Below are 26,354 nucleotides of genomic sequence, written 5' to 3'. Positions count from 1 at the left end.
ACGCACCTCCTGATGATGTTCACCTCAGATGGATGGCGACCATAGTATACTTTCACAAAGGTCGTCGTTCAACTTCTTCCAGAGCCTGCCACCAGAGACCCACTGGTTCCCGATGGCCCATACACGTTGACAAAGTGGACTTCTCGAACAAACACTCTATAATTTCTTGTTCATGTACATACATAGTGCCTCTGCCTCTTCTTCTTTTGTATATACCTTTTAAATCACGTGAGGTGCTGGGGAGGGGGCGGTGTGTGCCATATCACCTTCATCATCATCATCCTCACTCATTAGTCACTGCGCTGCGCCTTTCGCGCTGCTCATGCTTAAGGCTGGTGCACACCGGCGACTAGCAGCGGTCGCGCGACCATTCGCGTGACTGGCGACCAAAAAGCGGCTGATGTTCACACCGGCAGAGGCTGCATGCGAGTGGCTGGAAGTCGCAAAGCTGGAGAGTCACGTCTGGATCTCGTTATCAGCGAGAACTCTAGAGACCGGCACTGATCAGCTCATCACCGGTAGCTCAGTGAGCGGAGCAAACCAAGCGCACTACATTTGTTTTCGTCTGTTTTCGCACAGCGTTTCCAACAGCGTCAAGGCGTTCTATTCAAGCGAAGAACAAGATATTGTAATGGTGCTAGTGCACTGTTCCATGGTGTCAGCGCTGGCAACATAGATATGTCCAAAGAAAAGGAAAAGCCGGTGATGGGTGGGACCGTTTCATTGATCGCGAGAGTTGGCCGGCCATGCAAGCCGCCTACCTGCCGAGCTGCACTGAGACGACGAGGAGTATTTCCGAGAGCCGTACGCCTTCAATGCAGCCCGAACTCGTCTCGAACGCGTCTCGAACGCGTCTCGAATGCGATGTCTTAAGTCTTTGCCAAGGCGTGAAGCCCACATGCGTTCCAAACGCGCTGCATTGAAGGCAGTGACAAGTCAAGTTCAAGACAAAAAATGATTCTGAATACGGGCGAAAGATAGTGCACAATCCATTTTCTCTTTGTTTTCATGGTGTTTAGCTTCTTGCGAATGCCACCACGTAAATTTGACACTTTGCTCGAACTACTGCACCCCGCCATCTCCAAGCCAAGTATTCCGTGGTGGCCATGGTGCCACAGACCCAGAAGAACGCACTTGTTTGTATCTGGCGGCAGTAGGCCAGCGCAATGAATAAAAACAAAAAACGTTCAGCATCGCTGATTGGCTCCAGCCGCTTTGCGACTGCAGTCGCGCGACTGTAAAATTGGTCAGGAACCGACTAGCCAAAGCCGGTGCTTTGCGACCGTTTGTGACTGTTCGCGACTGTTTGCAACCAGTCGCAAATAGGCGCGTGACCGCTGCTAGCGCTGCTAGTCGCTGGTGTGCACCAGCCTTAAGAGTTCGAGGCGAGAGCTAGACAGAAGTTCTCGCGCCTCGCGACTAGGACGCAGGCTAGCGGTCACCGCTCCGCTTTCATCCTGAAGAATAAAGTGGCAAGATCTCAGGCGTCTCTCTGTCTCTCACTGCAATGTGGTTGAAGACAGGGGCAGAATTCTCGCAGCAGTTCAACGCCTCCTGTAGTTGAGCTATAGATGGAATCTTGTGCTATATGCGTCATCTATTGTTGGTGTTCGTAGAAGTTTCTGTCTTTCATTTTTTTCTTGTACCTTTTACACGTTTTCGAAGGAAAAATGCATCGCGTAAATGTCGCTTATGAAAGGAATAAAATTGTTAGCGAGGTCGCGTCGCGAGTCGGTGCGACACTTGCTCCCCAGGCTGCCGTGAGGAATATAATAATCGAGAACGAGGTAAGGCTTGGGCAAGTCGTGCATTTATCGTTGAAATTGGTGTTTGTGTAGCTCTTATTGTGGTGGTGTGTGTGCTGAGCAGGAAGGCCTGAGTTCGTTTTAGAGTATTGCTCAAACCGCTTGTTCCAGTGCCATTAGGAGCGGTATGTGCTGACATGTTACATTGCGGTCGAGTACGATAGCAACATAGCCAAACAACGGGACAGCGCTCTCCTAATATCACATCACATTTGGAAACACTTTATTAAGCCGTTATTAGCTTATCGTCTAGGCGGTGTAAGAATAATCAGGTGCTCCATTGCACAAATGCGTCCCCGTTGAAAACGTGCTTGTGGTGTGTGTCACAAAGAAGGGAAGTTCGTAATGTCGGCTGCTTTAATGTCCTAGTCATGACCAGTGAGATGTTGAAGCAGCTTTTATGAAGCCAAGAACCACCGAAGTTTCTGACACCGAAGTGCGGTCGCTTGGTTGACGTTCTACATTATGTATTCGGAGGTCGTAATGATAACTGTCGGTTTTTTCTTGGCTTTCAATTTGCAGACAGGCGAGTTGCTTGGCTACTTCGCTGCATTGTAGGTAGATGGTGACGTCAACCTTTTCTTCGTCGGTGACGTTGAGTAGCAAAACATCGAGCGTCGTCACCAGCTCTATTCTGCAGACAAACTTGTGTGGCGTCATATGCATTCTTTCTACCATGACCATCTTGTACGCGAAGGTCACCTACAAAAAGATGGCATCAAACGTACTGTGTTGGACGTCGACGTGGCTTACATGGCCAGCATGTTGGTGATAGTCTTATCAAGAATCTTGGTAACACCATCAGTTTTTGCACGTAGGCTGCAGTTTGGCGGTGGTTTGCTTTGCTGTAATTTATTATCACCTCGGTAAAGCCATCAGTAACGGCTGTACTTCTGGCGGCGATAAGGAGGCGTGAGAGATCATTATGCAGGGTGATGCACTATGTAAAGAACTTGAATACTTTCACAGTGATGCCTTCGGGCATAGCTGTTGTTTTGGCGTAGTGGGCGGGGTATTCGCTGTCTATAACGTTAGACTTGTTTCCTACAGTCGACATTGAGAACAGCCCAAGTTGGTCCAAACAGACCTGCTGCAATGGTTGGAGAGGAGGTTCAAAAGGCTGCAGTAGTCCCGCTAACCGTGGTGGTGTTTTGCGTCAACAACTGTCATTGCATGCCCTGAAAAAATGAGCAACGACGGCGGTACAGCCTGACCAGTATAGTATTTTTTTGTGTCCTGGCAAGTGTGTGTCAAAAACCATGGTGGAAAGCCGTCAGGTCGTCATGCGGGGCCTGGTCAACTTCTAGTCACAAAGCCGACGCCACAAAAATGAGGTAGTTGACAAAGGCTGTCACGAAGTTCTCACGAGGGCATCGTTTTTTTTAAAATGACGCTGAATTTCACTAAAACATTTCACTAAAAATTACAACCCTGTGATTTCTGGGTTGGCTTGCTCTTAATGAGCAGTCTTTGGCACCTATGGTACCCGAGAAGCAACATTGATCCTGGTCATCCTGCAAAGATGGCTCGATGGGGGCACGAGCCAGGCAGTCGGCATTGGAGTGCTTTCTTCCATACTTCTAAGCGACGTTGTTGACGGAATACTGAAGTAGCTGGCGCCCACAGGGCCTGGTGATACCTCCCAACATTGAAAGACCTGCAGTATAACTGGCTTAAAACTTCGATGAATCCTATATGATGACAAGTCACTCCTTTTATGGTGTCGAATAGTTGGTTTGCGCCTTCGATAGCGACCTGCTGCCACAACTGATAAACGATTCGAGCTCATCAGCCCTGCACACCAGAGTGACGCTTAGTGTTAAGCTGCTGGCGTCGGTGTGGAATTTTTCATCGGCGTATTCTATGAAATGCTCAAGTATTGTAGGTGCCTGCAGGTGTCCTAGCGGTGCTTAACATCAGTAAAAAGCCGTGGTACTCCAATTTAATTCGTGCCAGTTTTCGTGAGGTGAGTACTCAGTTTGGCGTTCTGTATTGATTCATTTCCGGAGCATCTGTAATAGACGTTGCAAGCGATAAATCGGCGCATGACGTTTTTGTTGGTGCGCGGGGGCAAGGCGGCGATGATAGCTATGTTCCGAGGGTGAAGAGGAATTTGTGGAATGTCATGTGATAGAAGTACGCATTCCAACATAAACGCATGAGCATTTATTCACGTCGCAGAAGTGGCGGGGCGAAATGCGACGCTAGGCTCGAACGGTTAGAGAAGCAAGTATGAAACCTAGCTTGGCGGCTTGGATTTTACCGCCACCATCGGTGACATAAGCCTCCGGTGTAGCTGCGGTGGCACTGTGTTCTCGAAAGCGTGTTGAAGCAAGTGGGCGTGTCACGCCAAGCTTACCAGTGGCGAGGTGGAGGCAGTGCAGATTTGTGCGCAGTGTTCACCAAGTCACCCCCCTAAAACCTCTGGCTCAATAGAAATCTGGGAGGCGTACCAGGCGTCTAGAGCGTGTCGTGAAAGGAGTGGGCTGCGACTTTGTTTAGTGTGGAAGAAGTGACACTGCCCTGTTCCTTCGCAGCTGTTTGCGGCCTTGAGTCGGTCAGTCTAGACGGGAGCATCGTTCCCGTTCAGGGGCAGAGAGATGTTCTTGTCGTCGTGCTGGACAACAAGGTATAGTCCACAGTACGGTGGCTGGAAGGGCCGGTGGACGGTGTCGTCGTGGAAGAAAGCATGCGTGCACGATACTAGCTCTATGAACACGAAAAGTGTATACTTGCTGTGGCGGGCTGCCGGCAACGGGTTTAAGGCGGTGACGGTGCGTGGGAGCAGGGCGATGAAGTCGGTGTGGTTTTACGTAGTGGCGAGGGATGGCATTTCTGCGAGGGATTCCCCTGGGAGATGAAGTGGTTCCTCATAGACCATGCTTTGCTGGTGTACCGTGCATGTCTGGTTTGAAGGTGGCGAGAAGACCGAGGTTGACAGCTCGGATAGCCTCAAGCTCGGTTCAGTCCCAGTGGCAGATAATGGCTTCCTTGAACTCTTGATTGAAACGTGCGATCATTGCGCTGGCGCATGGGTAGTAACTGGTGCCCTGAAGCGTTCAAAATCAATAGTCAGACCGACGATCTTGAATAGCTACCACTCAAACTGTCGCCCTTGGTTGGTGGTTACATGGCAGGACGCACCAAAACGAGCAACCCAAGTAAGGAATAAGACCGAGGGGACGTCTTTCGCGGAGATTCATTCGAGGCCCGTCGCGTCGTGCCGTCGAGTGTACCGGTCGGTGGTGGTGAGGCAGTAGTGGTAGGGTCTATACGTAGTAAAAGGTCCTGGAATGTCGAGGTGGGCGTGTTAAAACAAACCAGAGGGCTGGGGGAATGTTCCGAGTGAGGACGTTACGTGCTTGGTAATTTTAGCAAATATTTAGTGAATGTAGAAGCGCGACCACCTACGAAAATCCCTCTGCATGGAGGACCAGGCATAGCAGTCAGCCACGAGGCATGTGCAGGCGCGTATGCCGAGATGATTGATGCTGTGGAGGTAATTGGAAATACCATGGTGATGGGACACGGGCACATCGGGCCTTTTTTGTCCTGTAAACGTGTCGCAGCAGATTCTGGTTGTCGAAACTGGAGCGGGGACTTTTTGAAACTGTAGTTAGGGCGTGCCTTCGAGAAGTTCCTTCAGTTTGGCACCCATGGTCTGAGCCTCGGCGAGGGTGCTCACTGTTACCTGCACGGTGCTGATGGGAACTTCGCGTGAAGACGCTTCGAAGACTACGTTGTTTTTCCCGCGGGCGTCTTAAATGTAAGTGATGAACTGTGCAATGCACGAAAGTTAGTTCGGCCGAACAGGCGGGAGTTTGTCTCGACGTTGAGGGAAGGCGTAGGTTAGTTTGCGGTCGGTACAGTTGATGACGTGCTGCACTGCGAGAACATTGCTGAAGTGTTGCACTGTGTCGTATATCGCCGGAAGTTCTCTAGTTACCTGGCGAGCTTCTTGGGGCAGTGGTCGTGGCTTGGATGGTTGAAGTGGTCATTGAAGGGGTCATCATTCGAACTGAGAGTTTGCTAGAGAAGAATGCCAAACGGTGCAAGGTTTGTCCACACGTTGAATCAGGGCAGCGCCGACGGCGAAATTAGAGGCATCCGTGGACAGTTCCAAGGAAGCGCCTGGCATGGGATGGAGGCGGAGCACAGCAGTGTAGGTGGTGGCTTGCATTCTTCGCAGGTTTTCGCTAATGTTGGTGTCCACGCGGTAGCTCGGCTTCATAGTAGCCTAGTCAAAACATCGCGAAGGTGAGCCTGGTGCTTGGCTGCGTATAGCAAAAAAAAAACACGCCTGTAGAAGTTCAGAATTTCGACTGGGCCGCCAGGCTTCGGTTTTTAGAAGAAGAAGAAATGGCGAGGCCAATGAACCGCTGGATGAAGCCATCGCATACCGTTTCGTCGACTTTTTTATCAAAACTCTCCATTCTTATGCTTATACTCGGTACGAACACTGCCTCGAGAATCTGTATCGGTTGTGATTCGGTACTTACCTTGGGACGCTTGTTGGACCCACTCTAATGACGACAAATTATCCATGTATTCTTGCAAAAAGCATCAGGGTTGTTGCTGTTGGTGAGCAGGAAGACGTTGGTTTACGTCAAAGGTTGGCTTAGGTAATGAGCTCGTCGTTGTAGCTTTTTCCCATTTTGAGAAGGCTAACGCATCGTTCGCCGGAGATTTATTCGATGTACACAATAGTTGTACTCCCGTGGATGAGGTGTCTGTATTCTTGGCGCGTCTTTGCTAACGATTCGCTTACTTTTCTTTCATGCACCACAATGTAACCTCCTAAAAATGTAGAGCTGAGCTGCATGTTCAATGCGATTGCATACTGCGAAATAACCATGACGGAAAAAAAATGTGACACTTCGAGCTCGCAAGCAAAAAATGGTGCACAAGGAACGCGTTTAGCAGAAACGGGTAACAGTTTCACAATGCCGCATAGAGGGTATCAGACACGTCGATATGGAAGAAGGATGCCCGGTGTGCCTTTACGTAATTTTCAAATCTCGATAAATCCGCGACATACCAAATTAATCAGGTTAGGCAAAACCAGCTGTCTGGTCGGCTCCCAAAATCAAGGTATAGCTATTAGTGTCTACTTTCATGTTGATTTTTTTTCTCACTACCTGAATCTTTGTTTTTTTTTAATATACTGTCTTCATTCTACAACTTTCCCCCCTTTTTTTGGTTGTAAGCAATAGTGCAGTTATCGTTCATATGAGACCATATGTTCTCTTGGCCAATTCACCAGAGTGGGTGTGAGCCATGGATTCTAGGCTACAAACAAACAAACAAACAAACAAACAAACAAACAAACAAACAAACAAACAAGTGCCTTTTTTGACCAAGTCAGCCTGGTCTGATGGTGCCGAAACCAGCCCTGCCACCTAAAAAACCGTGTGCCATTTCGTGTTGGCCCCTAATCATCGGGAATTAGAAGTGTTTTACCCTCGTGCTATTTACATGCTCTGAGGGATATTATAGCGCATTGTTTAATTATTCCGTCAACACTCTTGCGTATTTGTGGTAGCTCAATAAATTGCTATTGGTACAATAATTGATTGATACTCATAATATATGAACTGCCTGGGTATTTTTGTTTTGCTTTTTGTTAGCTTATATAGCTTTAGGTCGATAAATATTTCGCTCAGTGTTCTACCCTGAGGTCTCACTTTTTCGCGGTGCCTGTTTGAGGAGAGAGTCACCAATAATTTTTCATACGTCAGTCATTTACGGCCTAGTCGTTATGATATGCTGCTTGTTATGGTGTTTAATTGTTAACGCAAATCGATCTGTTTGAATCACTGCCGCGGTGGTCACATTTCAATGAAGCTGAGGGGCTAGGGGTCCCCGTAGAATGCAGGGCTAAAGTCCTCACTGCAATCATACTGCGTAGCTATGACACCGCCCGGTAAAAACCTCGGATGGCAGAAACTAGCTGAACTACATCTTTAATACATGTCTCACGGCTATTTTAGCACATGAAACGCCAGAATGACCGCGGCGAGCGTGTGCTACGCTACAACGCGGGCGATGGTAGCCTTCATATTAGATAAGCTTGCAAATTTCGTTTTAAAAATTCTGCAGTCTACTACTTCTCTTACACGTGTGAGCGTTTCGTTCATAAGGGTCATTGTATACTCCTTTGCTACCACGACCTGCATAGCTGCGGAATTACCACGTTTAAACTACCACGTCGTAGGCTATGGCAACCTGGATCTCGGCCTTCAGTCGTAGTGACCTTTCCATTGGCATGAAGATCTCGTCTCGGTATAAAGCACACAAAAAAAGAAACTTCACCGGTGACTCAGGTACGCGGTACTTGCATACTCTGTAGCCGTTTCTAAGCGATCAGCTGCTATCGGTGACATTTACAAACAAATTAAAGGCACGTAGAAAATAGCGAACATATCTTAAGATTTCCTTTATATATGTGTAGAGAAGACGTTCCAGGAGTACGATTGTACTTTGTTTCAAGAAGTTTTATTTCAAACATCATACTCAAGCTTTTCATGACGTGTTTTGTTTGGTTACTCACTTAACAAAAAAATAAAAAAGGTATACAATGTCCGTCAGCCGCGACCGATTAGGATACATCTCCGTAAAATTCTGTCTCAGTGACTCATGAAGTATCTTGTGGCATTCGGCACAAATTTCAAAGTGAGTCATCTTATTTATAGGTTTATTTTTGTAATAATCCAGCTGAAAACTCCAGAAAAATGATTACTCATATAGCGTAACAAAAACAGTGTGTACCTTAACTTGAAAAGTGAAACATTTTCCTGCTTTTAAAGCAGTGTTATTACACCGGTGAAATGTGTACTGAACCATGCCACGTTGGAAACAGCAAGACCAGATGATTCTGAAGATAAATGTGATAGCTTCTAGGTTTTTTGTAGGCTGAAGCTAGGGGATGCAGGTTATTGTTTCTAGGTTGATTAACATCGCAGTAAGGTTTGAGGTAATTCATAGACATTCACAGCCGCGGCACGTGTGTCCAAACGTTAGCGAAAGAAACTGACGCTCAAGCCAAGAGTTCGGAACGCTCATGATTTAGCGGAGATATCGTCATTTGCGTAAACCTTCCATCTATTCAAGGTTTTCTCGCAGTCACTCTCGGCCTAACCATTGGGTAAGAAAGAAGAGTAAATTTGGGCTCTATTCTTTGTTACACACAGTATGGATGAATGCTTACACACAAAGAACAAAAAATTTCAGCATTATGTTCTTGTTTTACGTATTCGGAGTCTTGAGCTCCCCGCCATCGCTTCGCAGCTGTTTAATGAGTTATAATAATCATTTTTATTCGAAGAGAGTGGCTGAATAGATTGGGAGATTTAACCAATTACTGTTCATGATTTATTGGTCTAACCGTCACCTGCTTATTTTTATTGTATCTGTTTTAAATAATGAGATTTACCTGAATTCTGAGGGACACGCCCAATTAGGATAATAGTATATGATAGGCCGGTCAGATTAATTGTGGTTAGCTTTAACCACCTCGCTGTTAAAAAGAGTAGGTGGTCATTTTCAGGAATCTACACGATGAACTAAAGACGTTTTAAGGTCTTCCTCGCGGAGGGCCATGAAGTGACTACATGCCTCACCTCGGCGCCATCTGTATGTACATTGCGCACGACCCTCACACCGCGAGAATGCCAAGCTAGTTCTCATATCCTGGTTCTCAAGTATCTGCTCACCGTATTCATTTTAAAATAGACCTCTAAGTGTGAAAACATGCCTGTGTTCTATAGTGACATACTTCTGCGTTCCTTGCATTGCAGAACCTGCGCAGAACAAGGCACGTTGTATTGCAGTAGATGTCAGCCGTGCAGAACAAAACATGGCAATGTTGATTTTTGGCCAGAGGGACAATGCCCGATTCCGCGAAATATCTTTTCAGTCAACCGAAGAGACTGATACAGACAATGAAGAAAGATAAGCGTAATCTCTGTATTTCAAGGCAGCTAGACCCATTTAAAACCACCAGCACTGGTTTGAGATTTTCGGGGTCACCTATAGTAACCTATCTGCTGTCGCTAGCCTTCAGTGGCAATATTATCATTGTCAATCTCGTGACTGCGGTATTTCGATCAGTACATTGTATCAGAGCCGTCTGTACAGACATGTAAATCTAGTAAAAATATTAACCTGAAACTGAAAGGCCTATTTGGGCACTAGAATTGCACAATAAAGTTCAAGCGAGCAGCTCCAACTTGACACGGCGCATTCTTCTTTTCTGTGGCGTAGTGACCTTCGTGCCTTTCTCGTCATTTGAGAGCGCTTCACAAAAGAATGAGTCCAGGAGCCCTTGTCAACTGATTCCCTCTTTGTGTTCACACGCGATTAGGTTCTATCCTTCATTTCTCTGCCCTGGATTTCGCCAAATATTAGGACGTCGGCCTGTATTTGACAAATAGATGATATGATTACGATACGAGGCAGCGGAACGAACTAGAAACTTCACCTTCTGGTGTTCTTCAACGGGCAATGACATAACCCAGGTCGCGGGGCTCTTGTCTCCATACAACTGGGACTGTCACTGTAGGATCGAACACGTGTTCTTTGGGTCAGTAACCAAGCACAGCATCCGCAACACGTCCGGGATAGGCTACTAGACTAGACCTATATTCTCCACAGCTGAAACGTACTGATTCGGGACTTTCGTTGAAGTGGGGTACAGGAAAAAGAAGGCACTGTGTTCTGCACCAGGCCTGACATCTGCAACAATTAATCATCTCGCCTGTGCAATAAACATCTCTAACCCGTAACAGAATTGGTGGAGAGTGCTGGGTAACACCATGGAGCCTCGGACAAGTAGGGCAGAATACACATCCCTGGATCTTCGCCGAAGCCGCAGACTTGCAGAACTTCCTCTGCTACCAGTCATCATAAACCCTGACGGTGAAATCCTACCAGCTGCGCCTAACACTTATGAAGACGAATACAGAGAACCAGGCCCCTTCTTTGGGAAACCTGGAGAAGACGTCGATAAATGGCTTAAGCTTCTATCGGTGGGTGAGTCTGTATAAACGCAGGGACACTACTGGCCAGTGCAATATGTACCGCTTTTTCTTGGGAGAACAACGTTGATGTGATACGAAAACCATGAGGAGAATTTGACTACGTGGGTGAACTTCATGGACGAAATCAAGAAGTGTTTTAGAGATTTGACCTTGACAAAGAAGCGTGCTGAGCAGACCCTGAGTCAACGTGATCAAGTCCCAGGAGAGACGTTTACGATGTGTATTGAAGAAGTTCTCAAGCTTTGCAAGAGCGTGGAGCCACTAATGACTGATGAGGATAAGGTCACGAATCTCCTTAAGGGCATTGCGGAGGATATGTATCACTACCTTATACGAAGGAATGAGTTGCATTCCGCCATTGAGATCATCCGAAATCGCCGAACTTTGGAGGCCCTTAAAGCTCGGGGCATTTTGGCAAAGTTTGGTAGACTCCCCAACGTCACAATGGTCGCGAGCATCGACCTGGTCTTTCCACCCAGCGATCTGGCGTCAACAATATGAGAAATAGTGCGCGAATAATTTGATCGGCGGGATGCTGCTGCGCCGTCGATAGCACATGGCCGCGGATCTTATACGCTATGCGACCTCGCGCCTGCGTTCATCAACGCTGCGGCCTTTGTCGGGTCAAGGACGCCAGTGCAGTCGCGTCGTCATGCCTATATGTCTGATCCGCGAAACGATTCCGTGCAAAGGTCACCCCCCGAGAGCACAGCATGGCAAATAATCCCGCTGACAATCTTCAGCATCGAGTGGAGCGGGGAGCACCTGTGTGCTTTTACTGCGGCGTTCATGGACATATAGCCCGCTTCGGCTCAGAGTGGCATCGGTCACCTCTGCCGCAGTAGTAGTGATCCCCGGCGTCCTCACAGCTCGAAAGTACGCGAAGAGACTATCGCTAGCCACCGAACGGCTACTACCAAACCGAGTTCTTACAGACCTTCCGCAGCAATTCGCCGGCTTCTGTGCGGGGTGTGACGTCACCAGCCCCCACCCGCCAGCGTCGGTCACCATCACCAGGTCATCGGCACCTTACTTGCCCTTCTCCGCCGGGAAACTAGATGCCGTGGCTGATGGAGGTGAGGTCATCGGACATTTTTCACTGCGTACAGATATGCCTTCTCTAGTTTTCATGCTACAAAATAGGGTCAGTGTTCTTACAGTTGGCGTCCTCACGTCCGCGTTAGTCGACACGGGAGCAACTGTTTCCGTCATGAGCAGCAATTTTAAAACTCGTCTTGGTAAGAAAGTGATTTTCTCGTGGGGAAGCGAGACAATGTTTCGTGCAGTGAGTTAAGAACCGTTGCGCCCAGTGAGAGTCTGTACTGCAACTGCTACTTTCGCCACTAAATTGTTTAAGGCAGATTTTGCAGTTATTCTGAATTCTTCTCATGACGTTACCCTGGGGATAGACTTTCTGAAAAAATGTGGAGCCACTGTGGATTGCGCAGCTGGTGAAGTTCTACAGTCTGGTTTTTGTGAAGAGCCCACGTGATACCAACAGACATTTGCAGTCGTTGATGACATAGTTTTGCCGGCCCAGTCGATAGTTCAAGTGCCCGTTGATGTTTCTGACATCAGAGCAGATAACGTGACGTTATAGTTCACCCAATCCCTCTGAGCTGTACGAAGAAGGATGTGGTTCTAGCGCAGTTCGTTGATTTCCACAAGTAGTGACAAAGCCTTGGTATGGGTGGTCAACTCCTCTTTTGAGCCGATTGTACTGCCAAGTGGAAGTAGGCTGGCTTTGTTTGAATTCGACGTCAGTAGCAGCGTTAACAATGCAGCCCTTAGCAACAACAGGAAAAATAAAAATGCGTCTGATGTGGCTTGTCCTAGTGATGACATACTCATGGATATGGTGAATGAGCCGCTGTCGCCAGAGAAGAGACAACCGTTAGTGCGGATCTTATTCAACCATGCATCCGTTTTTTATTTCGCACTCAATAGACGCAGAGTTTTTTCCCCACCTTCACGCATTCGTCATGCGATTGATACTGGTTTTGCCCATCCCATTCGTCAGAAACCATACAAAGTATTTCCATCTGAGCGTAAAGTTCTTGCTGCTAAGGGGGAGAAAAGTTGTCCAATAAAGTTATACGAGAGTCGTCTAGCACCTGGGCAGCACCAGTTATACTTGTAAAGAAGACAGATGGGTCCTGGAGATTCTGTGTAGATTACGGGCGGCTCAACTTAGTTATAAAAAAAGACGTATATCCACTTTCCCGCAACGACGTCATCGATTGTTTTCACTGTGCTTCGTACTTTTCTTCCGAAGCCTGGATATCTTGATATTGGTGAATCTCTATGCACTCTGTCGGCAAAGAAAAAATCGCTTTTATAACTGCAGATTGCTTATTTGAAATTAACCTAATGCCGTTTGTTTTATGTAACGCTCTACCCACGTTTGGGCACTTTATTGACTCAGTTCTCCATGGCTTAAATGAAAAATATGTCTTTGCTATCTTGACGACGCCGTAATCTTCGGCCGCATGTTTGAAGAACTAAATCGCTGACTTGATGTCGTTGTCACGTGCCTTGAGAAAACAGCTCTTATTTTGAATTCCAAAAAGTTTCATTGCGGTGATCGTGAAACTCTAGTTCTTGGGCATCTCGTAGACAAACATGGCGCTTGGCCTGCTCCCCACAAAATTACCGCGATGACGATGCAGAATCGGCGCAGTATTACTTCAGCTTCACGGCGCCGCTGAACAAGTCATTGCCTACGCGAGCCGTTCTTTGAGCAAAGCTGAGCGCAATTACACTGTTACAGAGCCACAATGTTTGGCAGCTGTCTTCGCTGTGCACAAGTTTCGCCCGTACATCTATGGCCGTCGATTCTCCTTCGTCACAGACCACTTTGTTGGCTCACTGGTCCACGAGATCCAACCCGTCGTCTTGCACGATGGGCACTCCGTTCTCAAGACTATGACTTTATTGTTTGCTTCAAGAGTGGCCGCCAGCACCCGGACGCTGCCTGCTTATCGCAACTTTCTCTTCCCACGACTGAATACGACACCGACAATTAAGACGACTGTCTTGCCGCTCCTGAATCACGGTTTTCAGATTTACAAGCGTTCTTTACAGAACAACGTCAAGACCGTAGTCTGGCTCCCTGTTTTCTCATCTGCCGTCGATAAACGGCATCAGACCTTAGTCGTCATGCAAGATGGCATTCTTTGCAAGCAAAATTTTGCTGCAAAGGGGGCCCGCCTACATTTAGTTGTCCTCAAATCTTTGCGACCCAACGTCCTTGAAGGTATGCATGATTATCCAAAATCTGCGCTTATGGGGTTTGCCAAGGCTTATCCCCGAACACTGAAACGTTTCTACTGGCTCCGCATGCGTCAAGCTACAGCTAAATACGTGTCCAGCTGTGAGCACTGTCAACGATACAAGAATCTAACAACTGCGCCGCCATGAATTCTCCATCCCATACCGCCTTCATGTTTTTCCTTTGAGGTCGTCAGTATTGACTTTATGGGCCCTTTTCCACGATCTATCGCTGGGAACCGCTAGATTAGAGTCTGTGTAGACCACCTCACTCGGTACGCTGAAACCACAGCGATCTCTGCCGCTACAGCTGATCACGTTTGTGACTTCCTGCTACGCTGCATCATCCTCCGCCATGGGGCCCCTCGTGCCATCATCAGCGACCGTGGCCGGCAGTTTGCAGCTGACGTCGTGGAAGAGTCGATTCGCCGGTCTGCTTCACAGTTTCGTCTAGCCACGTCATAAAATCTACAGACCAACGGTTTGACGTAGCGTGTCAACAGGACACTCAATACAGTGCTCGCTATGCACGTTGACTCCAAGCAAAAAAACTTGGACGAAGTTTAACTGTTTATGACTTACCCCTACAACAGTGCGTTACAACAGACCACCGGCTTTAGCTCACTTTATTTTGTCTACATCCGTGAGCCACGTTCTACCCTCGAAACCATTCTCCCGTTTTCAGATCGAGAAAATCCATCCCTTACGGAGACACTCTTTCACGCAGAGGAGGCACGGTTCATCAGCGTCTCCAGACTTTCGCAGCCCAAGACCATTCAAAGGCCCGCTACGATACGCAACATCTACATGTGTCGTACAGTGAAGGAGTTATGGGGTACCTGTGTACTCCATACCGCAAGAGTAGCTTGTATAAAAATTTTCTGGCCCATTATATAGTTCCCTTTGTCGTTTTGTCGCGTCTTAGCGACGTTACGCACGTGATATCACGACTTACATCTTCTGGCCCTTGCTATAGGAAAACTGACGTCGTACTTGTTACCCGCTAAAGCCATAACACCTGCAACACTGACTAACTCACCCAGTGGGAATCGTCTGCCACGGGGAAAATGATACGGGACTTTTGTTGAAGTGGAGTAGATGAAAATGAAGTGATCGTGTTCTGTGCCAGGCCTGACTTCTGCAACCATGCATCATCCCGCCTCCACAATAAACAAAGCTCTCATCCGCAATAATATCAAATAAAAACATGGCGCCTACTGTGCGCACTTTTCAATACTTCCAGGAGGCAGGAACGTTCGCCCTTTGTCAATGCCACCAATTTAACTTTAGTTTACAGCTGATGTAAGGTATACTTCGGAAAAAGACAATAAACTTTGTGATAGCACTCGGTCTCAAGTTTTCTTGTATTTTATAAGAAATTTGTGCAGTGACGCATGTTTAATTGGGTGGACTATCTTGCTAAAGGCTGTTAAATTTGCCGGGCTATCCCAGCCATTGACATTGCCCACTGCTCAAGCACAACAGGTGTTAAGGGGCCACTCACCTGGCCACTTACCAAACTTTAGTTTGACCGTGGAAGGTGTTCCGTGTCCGATAAAGAATATTTTTTCACAATTTTTTAATTGGTTCACTAGATGAGAAAGCTGTGTTTTATTGCGGTAGCATTTATATGGACACTGTCCGCTGGATTTGGCCGCCAAAGTCATGCACAGCAATTTATACGTAGCAATTCATACGTAGCAATTTATAAAAAAACGCCAGGAAAAAAATCCCAGTTATTGACTCCGGTGCACGGAATTGAACGTGGGACCTCCGCGTCGTGAATGCGAGGTGTTAACCACTGAGTCACCGAAAGGTGGCTCAGTGGTTAATGCCAGTGGTTAACGCCACACAGCAAACTATTCATATCTACCACTAACCGCTGTTGGCGGGCGTCTCGAGGAAAAACTATCGTGTTTTAAGCATTATCAGCAAGATGACGCACTGAGTGCGCGGCGGCAGTCATCTCTCACGCGTACTTTGGCCCGCGTAGAGAACAAGGGGTTGTACACTCGATCACGCACCAGTACCTCACGGTGGGAGAACCGTACGTCTTAGCTAGCCTTTCAGTTTTGTCTGAACGATTCTGTTGTAGTTACCGGGCGCCAAAGGTCACTTCAATTGGTTCACAGCTTCCGTTTGCAAAAAAGACACGCTTTTCAGGCACAGTGAAGTAACAACTTAGACGCTTATCTGCGTTAACTGTACCTGTGAGTACGTTTCATGCGTTCTTTCTGCGTGAAAAATGCGGGGCACGTTTCGATCTGCTTGCCGTTCTGCGCATGACCTTCAAATGTGTTGCTATCGCGTTGATATCTTTGCCTTTCCGGCAAAGCTGTGAATTTTTAAAGCGGCGTGGAGCGAGGATGTAAGAAGGCGAGCTCGAAACCCTTCCCGCTCTTCTGCGTAGCTTTCGCAAGTCAAATCTTTTCCCTACCCTCTCCGGCATCCGTACAATAGGTCACGTGCGTATGAAGTGCCTGAACAAGCCCGACCTCTGAGCACGTGAGTCAAGTTCTTTTGTCGACCAGGTGATTTTGTTGTCTACTGCCTGTTTCTATGGGAGGATTTGGAAACGCTTACTTAGACGCGGTTGACTAGATGAGCACAATCAGTGTACGAACGTGTAGGAGCGTTACATGGTGGTTGCTTGCTAGATGCACTGACCGCGGAACTGCGAAGACAAGAAAGCACGCGAAACTCCGGCACATTAAGCGCGAAACAAACATGCGATTTTCCGTGCGATGCCGCGTGCGGTGTCGCGTGGTGCGGCGTGCTGCATGCGATGTTTTCGAACACACGACGGCGAAGGAGCTATCAGCGGCTGGCTGCACCCCCATGCGGCTTCTCGGCATGCGCGGTCCGACAACTTTGTATCCTCGTAATTAAGCTCAAAACAAATGAAATTGCACAGCCATGCTTCGTTGTTCCATAAAAAATAATGAATAAAATGTCTTCGTGAACGACAAGCACGTGGCAACAGCGGTAACAGCTGATTATTCACGACTCCGACAGGTAGGCCTAGAATGGCGGGCGCCGGCAGTCGCCTACGCCGTTCACACGCGAGATCGACATGGAGCGCTTGTTTTCGGCGACGCTATTTGGCTTTGTACTAGTGTGTAAGGCGTTTCCATTAGCTATTGCTTTCTGGATACCATCGATGTGAAGTGCAAATGTGGAAGCGAAGTGAATCAGCGCAGAAACGCTGGTAGCCGTGTTTACATTGGATTGCTGCTCACAATCTCCGGTTGGGCTAACGGTTTTAAAACGGGTGTTTTCGTGCAGAAATGGCACACTTCAAACACCACTTCATTGAATCCAGAACAATATCAAATCACCAGAGAAATGTATTCGATGTTTGTCACAACACCGTAGTCGGCGATGTCGGCAACTCCACGCTCGCACCACTCCATCGACTCGCTTGAACTGGCCTGGATCACGGCTGATGGGAGCGGCTACAGAGAGATGGCGCCACTAGTGGCGTGACGTCACTCCTCTGCTCACGCTGTGATTGGCTGCTGCCAAGTGACGTTGCGATGCTGCGACGAAAATATCTGGCTGGTTTGATGGCGGGAGCTACGCTGGCGTCGGAGATCGTGAGGGCGCGACCGTCCAGCTTGAAATCCTCCGAGCGAATCCCTTTGTGGTGCCCCGCCCTTGGACTGCTTCGACTGGATCCCTACTTTCCTATCTCCTTCTATTTTCGTCGCTTGCCTCTCTATTTCTTCATCTATTTCCTTCTATTCTTTTTATTCCTCCTTCTCTCCACCCCTATAAGGCACTGCGCCGTGTCGCCCATGAGGCAGAAAGATATTAGGTGCCTTTTTCCTCTTTCTTACAACCACCACCACCGGTTTGATGCTCGCCGTACCGGCTATGTGGCGATGCGATGCGAGACACGCCCACTGGATTCCGTGCCAACCTGTTGTGTCCTCGCGATCTCTGACGAAAGCGCAGCTCTGGCCAACTGCGTTGGTCTTACGCCCCCTCCTGCCGCCGGTCCCCTACGACGATGTCAGCGCAACTCTGGCTGACTGGATTAGCCCTACGCCGTCTCCTCTTGCCGGCAAGAGCTCTCGCGAGTCCTCGGACTCCTCTGACGGTGTTTCCATCTTTCCTATCTCTCCCATCCCTCATATGTTGTCGCTTGCTGTTCTAGCGCATCTCTCTTTCTATCTATACCGTTAATCCTATCCTTTTAATTCCTCCTCACCTCCATCCCTTGTGAGCTACTGTTGAGGTGTCGCACGCTCATGCAGACAGTCATGGGGCTCCTTTTTCTTTTCTTTTCCCTCTCATAACCACAATGTGATGCGATGATACGTCACGACACGTCACGCAATGTCACCACTTCCAGCTGTCGCATCGTCGCACCGCACGCCGCATTTCACAAATATACGCACGTCTGTCTCGCGCTTTTGCCACGTATCTCGTTGCAATTCACGGGGAAAATTGAAAAAAAGAACTGTCACATTCCCTTATTAATTGCGAAGCATTTCTTAACAATTTTTGGCGACTTTGAGCGCATCAATTTATCTATCTAGCGACCTACAAATTTTAGTTCTCCTGGCCGTTTCGATAACAGTATTGATGCGAAATATGGTATGGTATAACAAGGCTGTATGAAGAATAAAAATTTGACTAGTCATAACATGAAAATCATGATATGTATGTCACGAATGTCATGATTTACGTATGACGGCCCTGCAGCTCTTGTGGTGGTTTCGTTGACATGGCATATTGCAAAACTGGTATGGTATAACATTGCATGACTAACACAAGCGACAAACCCAAACATGGAAATCATAACATGCGTGTCATGTAACAACATGGCTATATGCAAAGCTCAAGATGCGCTCATGGCCGTTTCGCTAGCGTCACTTATACCAAATTTTGTATTACGGTACGTGAATGAATGACGAAGGTACGTGACTGGTGCAAACATGATAATCATGAGATGTGTGTCATGTGAGACCATGACCACATGCTACCGTCCAGGTGCCAATACATTTCGACGTGACGTGGTGCGCGTGCTCGCTGGTGTTTGTTTCGTCGGGTGACGCCAGCGTTCCCACGCCAGGCGGCGATCCTGCCATATACTCGGAGGCGTGCGCCGCGCTGCGTTGCTTTGACGCATGCGCGTTTCAGCGCGTCCGGCGTCCCACCATCATAAAAAAGGAGGCGCAGTGTTGTCTGGGTAACGCATCGGCGCGAAATGCAGCACGTCGCATTTCATGCCGGTTGGCGTCGGGCCGCGCTGACGGACGCTTGTCGCGCCTGGTGCGAGGCTACAGCTGTTCGCGTTTTGCAAACGTAGCGCCGCTGTGCCCATCGTGCGCTCGCGGCCGTTTTGCTAGCTTCACATATACCAAATTTGGTGTTACGTGACGTCGATCGATGACGAAATATATAACTGGTGCAAACATGATAATACTGACATGCGTGTCATGTAGTAACATGACAACATACCATGCTCATAGCGTGCTCGCGGCTGTTTCGCTAGCTCCACATATACTAAATTTGGTATCGCGTAACGTTAATAGATGACGAAGGTAAACGACACATCCAAGCTTTCGAACCATCACACGGAAGTCATGTATGCCATCATTTACCTCCACTTTGTAACATTGTGCTGATTTTTAAGTAACATAACATTTTTCATTCGTGCTTCGCATGTCATCGATTTCCAAAGTACGTGGGATCGGCCAATATTGCGTCTCATTGTTAGAGGCCGGATTTTACGGCAATAAATAACTCTGCTTTAGGCGCTAAAGGCAGGCATCAGCACTGTTTTCTACATAGGTATTTAGCCGCATAGCAAGTCATTACTATTGCCGTGACACATCTGCAGCTACGCTACCAAGCTTTGCGGCGAAGCGTGCCAGATGAGTGTGATCCAAGGCAACGCACAAAAACTAAGCTAAGAATCACCTGTTTGGCGCGAGCAGGAAGAGACGAAACACTGCGTATGTAAACGGCAAAATCAAAATAGTGAATACCTGAATTTATTTTAGGATTAAGAAAATACACCAATTCTCGTCTTTCAGGTGTGCAGTAATGGGCTGCATGTCAAGCTCAGAATGTGTAATGCGGTAATGTAGTACGTTCGACTCCGGCTCACTCACTTTTTTTTTCAATGTTTTTTTCATTGCGCGCGTGCTTCAGCATTATTTACAACGTGCGCAAGACCAAAATTTTTAAAAACAATTTTACAGCCAGACTTCGGCCGATAATGGGTGTCCCAGTATGCAGCGCCAGCGTGCCTCGTGCAGCGGGGGGCTGTCCCAGTGTCAGTGCCACAGTGGTCTAGTAATCACGTATGGCGCTGGGCCAGTGCCACTGGCGTTTGCGATAGGGAAGCGACTGCAGTTTTATGTAGACCACCAGGAGTTGAAATCGGTTTGCACACCAAGGCCGAGTTAAGTAATCTGAAATTCATTGCTGCATTACACCATCATGAAAGTCGCCGCCCCAGTCAGTGGCGTACCAACTCTTTCTCGAGTGGGGGGGGGGGCTAACCTAACTCACTCGTTCACCGGTATATATATATATATATATATATATATATATATATATATATATATATATATATATATATATATATATATATATATACATGGGAAAGAAGTGTATACCTAAGGGCTCGTTTTTTCCTGTTTTAACACAATATTAATGAGATCTAACAAGCAGTAATGCCAAGGAATGTACAGGGGAAGTAATTAGAACCAATGGAATGTAAATAAAAGAAAGAAAAGTGGATGAAGAAATAACCAGCCGTGAGCAGGAACCTACGACCTTAAAATAACGCGTTCGATGCTCTAACCACTGAGCTACCACAGCGGCCTTCCCTCCATCCACTTTTTTGGGTTTATATGTGAATTTAGAAGTAGGAGTGACAGTCAGCGCCATCTATAAGCCAAGCGACGAGTGTGAAAACACTCTTTTATGCGCATGTTTGGCGTCACGTAGCACGTGAAGTTATTATGAGCGGGCAGCTGATTAATAGTCCCTCGTATACAACCTAAAGACACCAAGTCTGCCAGTACGAGACCCTCGTTTTTAATGAAAATAAGGGAAAAAAGTGTATACCTAAGGGCTCGTTTTTCCGTGTCTTAACACAATAATAATGAGATCTAACAGACAGTAATGCCAAGGAATGTACAGGGGAAGTTATTAGAACCAATGAAATGTAAATAAGAAGAAAGAAAAGTGGATGAAAAAATAACCTGCCGTGAGCAGGAATCAAACCTACGACCTTCAAATAACGCGTTCGATGCTCTAACCACTGAGCTACCACAGCGTCCTTCCCTCCATCCACTTTTGTCGGTTTATATGTGAATTTAGAAGTAGGAGTGACAGTCAGCGCCATCTATAAGCCAAGCGATGAGTGTGAAAACACTCTTTTAAGCGCATGTTTGGCGTCACGTAGCACGTGAACTTATTATGAGCGGGCAGCTGATTAATAGTATTATAGTAATAGATAATAGTAATATATATATATATATATATATATATATCTATATATATATTTATATATATATATATACCTATATATATATATATATATATATATATATATATATATATATATATATATATATATATATATTGTTTCAGCGAGCTGTGATGAAATTGAAATGGTTTTATTTACGAATGATGAGCGATGGTGGTTTGCAACAGCGCACTGCGATCGTGCCAAGACTCTTCGTCTTTTTCTCCTTCTCTTCTCTGCCTTTTAAAAGTTCGTTACGTTCCCCGGCGACCAGACGAAGCCAGTGAAGCGGGTTGTGATGCACAAGGAGGGTAGAAAAGTTTCAGGCGAGCAATGTGAGTGAGCTGCGTTCTGCTCGATCGTCCACCATTGGACAAAAGACGAGCCACTACGTAAGTGAGCTGGTTGAGACGCTGCAAAACTACAAATGGGCCTGAATATGGGGACAGAAGTTCTGGGCACAATCCACGCTTGCGTTGCAGTGTGCAAAGTAACACCAAGTCACCTTTTTTCTATAATACCGGCTTGTAATGGTCGTCGTATCGTTTCTTCGAACGACGTTGAGAAGCCAGAGTCCGAAGACCACCGATTCCACGGGTTTCTTCCGCGAGGCACAGTGTGTTCGATACACAGTCGTCATTGTGTAGAACGAAGGGTAAGAAATAGACAAGAGGGCTTATTGACTAGCTAGAGTACAACAGATAAAATTGGCTGAAGTTCGTTGTTTCATGTTTCGCCATGTTGTACACGTACGTAAAAGGTAGCACTTCACCCTAGTTCTTGTGATTGGAAGAAGCGTACATGACAAGCATGTTGGTCAGCATTCTGTTGGTCCGTTCAACGAGGCCATTCGTCTGCGGATAATATGGTGTGGAATGACTGAACTGTGTCGTGCACGTGCGTAGTAATTCTTCAATGGTATCAGCAGTGAACTGACAGCCACAGTCGCTGATAATAACACGCGGTGGGCCATGGCGAAGGACCACGGAGTGGAACAGGAAGACTGCCATGGATGCAGCGGTAGAAGAGGGAATGGCTGCGGTTTCAGTATACCGCATAAGATGATCTACACAGACGATTATCTAATGGTTCTTGCTGTTAGATAACGGAAATGGACCCTAACCGTCAATTCCTTTTTGTTGAAAAGGCATGCTGGGTGGTGTTAATGGCTGAAGGTGACCTAGTATAGCGCTGGCTGGGTGCTTGTGACGTTGGCACGTCTCGCAGCTAGCGACGTAACGCTTGGTTGTTTCGTACATCTTGGGTCAGTAAAAGCGTTCCTGCGTGCGGTTCAGCGTTCGCATAAAGCCGAAATGACCGGATGTTGCATCGTGATACATAGCACGTAGAACTTCGGAGTGAAGGCTCTTGGGGACAACTAAAGGAAAACGTGCTCCAGGTCTACAGTAGTTAGTTTTATTGTCATGGACCGTAAAGCGACCGCTGTGTTGGGAGGCATGTGCGGCGGCAAAAAGTGGATCCTGGTTGAGATGGTTGCGCTGTTCTCTTTGGAAGTCAGCTGCGTTGGGGGACGTGCTTGTAACAGAAGCAAGACAGTCGGCAAAATTCTCAGCATCACAGTCGGTAGTCAAAAGAGGAATGCGGCAGAGGCACTCTGCGTCCGCGTGACGACGGCCACTCTTGTACGACACCGTGAAGCCGTATTCCTGAAGTCGCAGAGCCCAAAGTGCAAGGCGGCCAGGGGGTCACGCAATTCGAACAGTGAGCACAACGAATGGCGATCGGTAATTATCCTAAATGGCCTGCCGTAAAGGCAACAATGAAACTTCTCTACGGCGACGCTTGTTTATGCGCTCTGTATTTGTTAGTGAAACCGTCGGTTTTTCAAGGTGCCTCCCCTCCCCGTCTTGTGGTGATAGCCACGGGGCATACTAGAGGCCCGCCTGGAAAGAGGTCCTCACACCCGTCAACCACAAGGATGCGAGCTGGCTCCCCCAGTGACACTGAAGACACTGATTTGTATTCTATGTCAGAAGACGACACATCCGATGACAGCTTTATACCTGTCCGGGGTAAGAGGGCGAAGAGAAGGACTGCGAATACATCAGCATCAGCTCCTGCAAGTACAGCGACTGTACAGTCAAGGCCTGTGCGCTGGCCGCAAGTCATCATCTTCATGCCAGAAAATTCTTCAAGCAACCTACGACTTCTGAACAGGCAAGCCCTTTCCGTTGCTGTGGAATGAGCGGTGCCAGATCAAACTAAGGACGCAAGAGTAAACCCAAGGAAGAATATTTTCGCCATAGACGTGCACGATGTTAGTGCGCTAGGACAGCTGCAGCAAATCACAGCTAGGCGGCATTAAAACGCGCCCCTTTATCCCGATATATGATAAATAAATTGCTGGTGTAGTTTATGACAACGAAATTGCCATTCCTGATGTTGACTTGCTTACCCTCATCAAGCCTGCAAAAGAGAGAACTTTCATTACGCAAGTGCGGTGCCTTGGAAATACGCGCTGCGTAAAAGTGTTTTTCAAGGCGGATTGCATACCACCCCACACTAAATTTGGACATTTCCGACATCCGGTTTGACAAGTCATTCAAAAGCCACTTCAATGTCATCAGTGTTTCAGGCTAAGGCACTTCAAGGGCGTATGCCCCAACTCACGACTGCGTCCCCGTTGCGCTGAACCTCATGCCGAAGACGCTTGTCGAGTGACTACTCTGAAGTGTGCCAACTGCAGCGGTCCTCACGCTGTCTCGTCGAAAGACGGTCCTTGAATCCGAAAGTAGCGTCCGGTTCTCAAACAAATGGCCCAAGACAACTCGACATACAGGGAGGCAGCCGAAGTAGTCTTGCGGCGGCGTCGACGTCTGCATCTTTGAAAGTCTTCAAAAAGGCACATTCCCGAAATGCTCGTTTCCACTCTTTATCGGTTCCACCCAGTAGCGCCACAAAAGGACCCACCATTTCTATGAAAGAAACGGAGAAGCCTCCTTCTTTGGGGGAATGGCCCATGCTCCCGACCCGCTCATCTGCCAAGGAACCTCAGTAGGTGTCGGCTACACCAGAGCCGTCTCCAGCCATAGAAGATTTGCCTAAAAGAGATCGTCAAGGGATCCTGGTGCTTCGTTCCCTCATAGAAGCCATCCGAGCGATAATATTCGACATGAACACAGCATCTGCTCGAAGCGCACTTGGAGTATTGGACGCCCTAAGCCCTGTGCTTCAATCTCTCAACTAAGAAGATGGCTACTCACACCTCATCATTTTGTAAAGAAGTCAAGGCGGCACCTGTCATCCACTGATCCCGCCTTTCAGATTTTCGTCAGTTTGTGTTTACCAACGTGTTTCCACTCATCGCCAATTGTGAACCCAATTTGTTGAAACCAATAAGACTTTCGGGGTACGAAGCTGTTGTTTTCAAGAAACGGTGCGCGCAGCAACATCATCTTTTTTTTCGTCGTGAACTGACGTATATTGTGTAACCGATCGCGCCTCACGATGACAATCAGTATGTCTGCATCACTGTGAAAAAGAACAAAGTCATGTTTACTCTTATAGGCGTTTATATATCGCCTACGAATAAGCTTGATTCCAGGAGATTAGCGGATATTTTGAGAGTGTGTCTTGCACCATGGGTCATCATAAGTCATTTCAGTGCGCACCATCACGCACGGGGAAGTACGCGGACAAATGCAAGAGGACGCAGGTTAGCAAACATCGCCTACAACTTGCCTTAGTCTTTTGAACGATGGTAGCTCCACTTTTCTTCGATGGGTGACATACGGCAGCTGTCTCGACCTTGCTTTTGTCTCCAACTCCCTCGCGAGATGCGTCAAGTGGTTACCAGATGTCGAGACACGAGGAAGTGATCACAATCTAATCTACCTTAACATCGAATACTTGTCTAGTCGTGGTCCACGGACGACCATTAGAACAGTCCAATGGACCAACTTCAAATCTGACATGGAAGATGCTTGCAGCGATGGCCTACGATCTGGGTTAGAGCAAACAAGCAAACAATTAAGAGCACAATGCAAGACGCCACTCGCATGGTGACGGTATCTTCCACACGAAACGACTTTAACATAGAGTTGGAGGGACTCCGAGCACTTCGACGCCGGGTGGAGCGTCGGTATCGGCGTACAAAATCAATTCATGATCTTAGGGCAGCTAGGAGGACGCAAATGAAAATTCGGCGTCGCATGGACAGATTAGCGTCGGAACGATGAAAAACGTTTTGCCAGTCACTGGAACCTCGCAAGCCACTCTCATATATTTGGAAAACAGTGAAGGTCTGCGTCACCACACAGAACAGCGTTTTCCATTCAAAGAGCTCGCGCTATTTCAAGGGAGGCAAAACATCGATGTCGCAGAAGATTTCTGTGCACAGATCACCAACCAAGCGACTCGTCCAGATTCTCCAGTGAGAGGTGACGTCCCCGATCCCGCGATTTCTACATGGACCTCCCATATACAATGTAGGAGCTCGAGGCGGCAGTAGCTCTCTGCAGGCGTTCAACTGCTCCGGGCCCGGATGGCGTTCCGTACCGAGCCTTGTGCAACCTTGGGGAAGGTGCAAGGAGAAAACTTTTGAGCCTTTACAACATCTCGTGGCAGGATGGCGATGTTCCTGATGACTGCAAATTAAGCCGCTTGTTACCCATCTTGAAGCAGGACAAATATCCACTCGAACTCGTCTCATACCACCCAATAGCGCTGGCCAGCTGCCTAGGGAAGATAATAGAACATATGATACTGGGTCACCTGGAGTGTTATTTT

General features: G+C 47.6%; 1 protein-coding gene across 1 annotated transcript in view; it reads left to right on the top strand.

The window, feature by feature from the left end:
* Positions 1 to 1,723: 1,723 nt before the first annotated feature.
* Positions 1,724 to 26,354, top strand: part of LOC142767077 (uncharacterized) — a 153,992-nt gene continuing 129,361 nt past the window's right edge. Inside the window, exon 1 of the mRNA XM_075868297.1 lies at positions 1,724 to 1,787. The gene's annotated coding sequence lies outside the window, so the exon portion shown is untranslated. The remainder of the gene's footprint in view (positions 1,788 to 26,354) is intronic.

This window comes from Rhipicephalus microplus, chromosome 7, assembly GCF_043290135.1.
Source record: "Rhipicephalus microplus isolate Deutch F79 chromosome 7, USDA_Rmic, whole genome shotgun sequence".
Lineage (NCBI taxonomy): Eukaryota > Metazoa > Arthropoda > Arachnida > Ixodida > Ixodidae > Rhipicephalus > Rhipicephalus microplus.
This window is presented reverse-complemented; position numbering and strand designations above follow the sequence as displayed.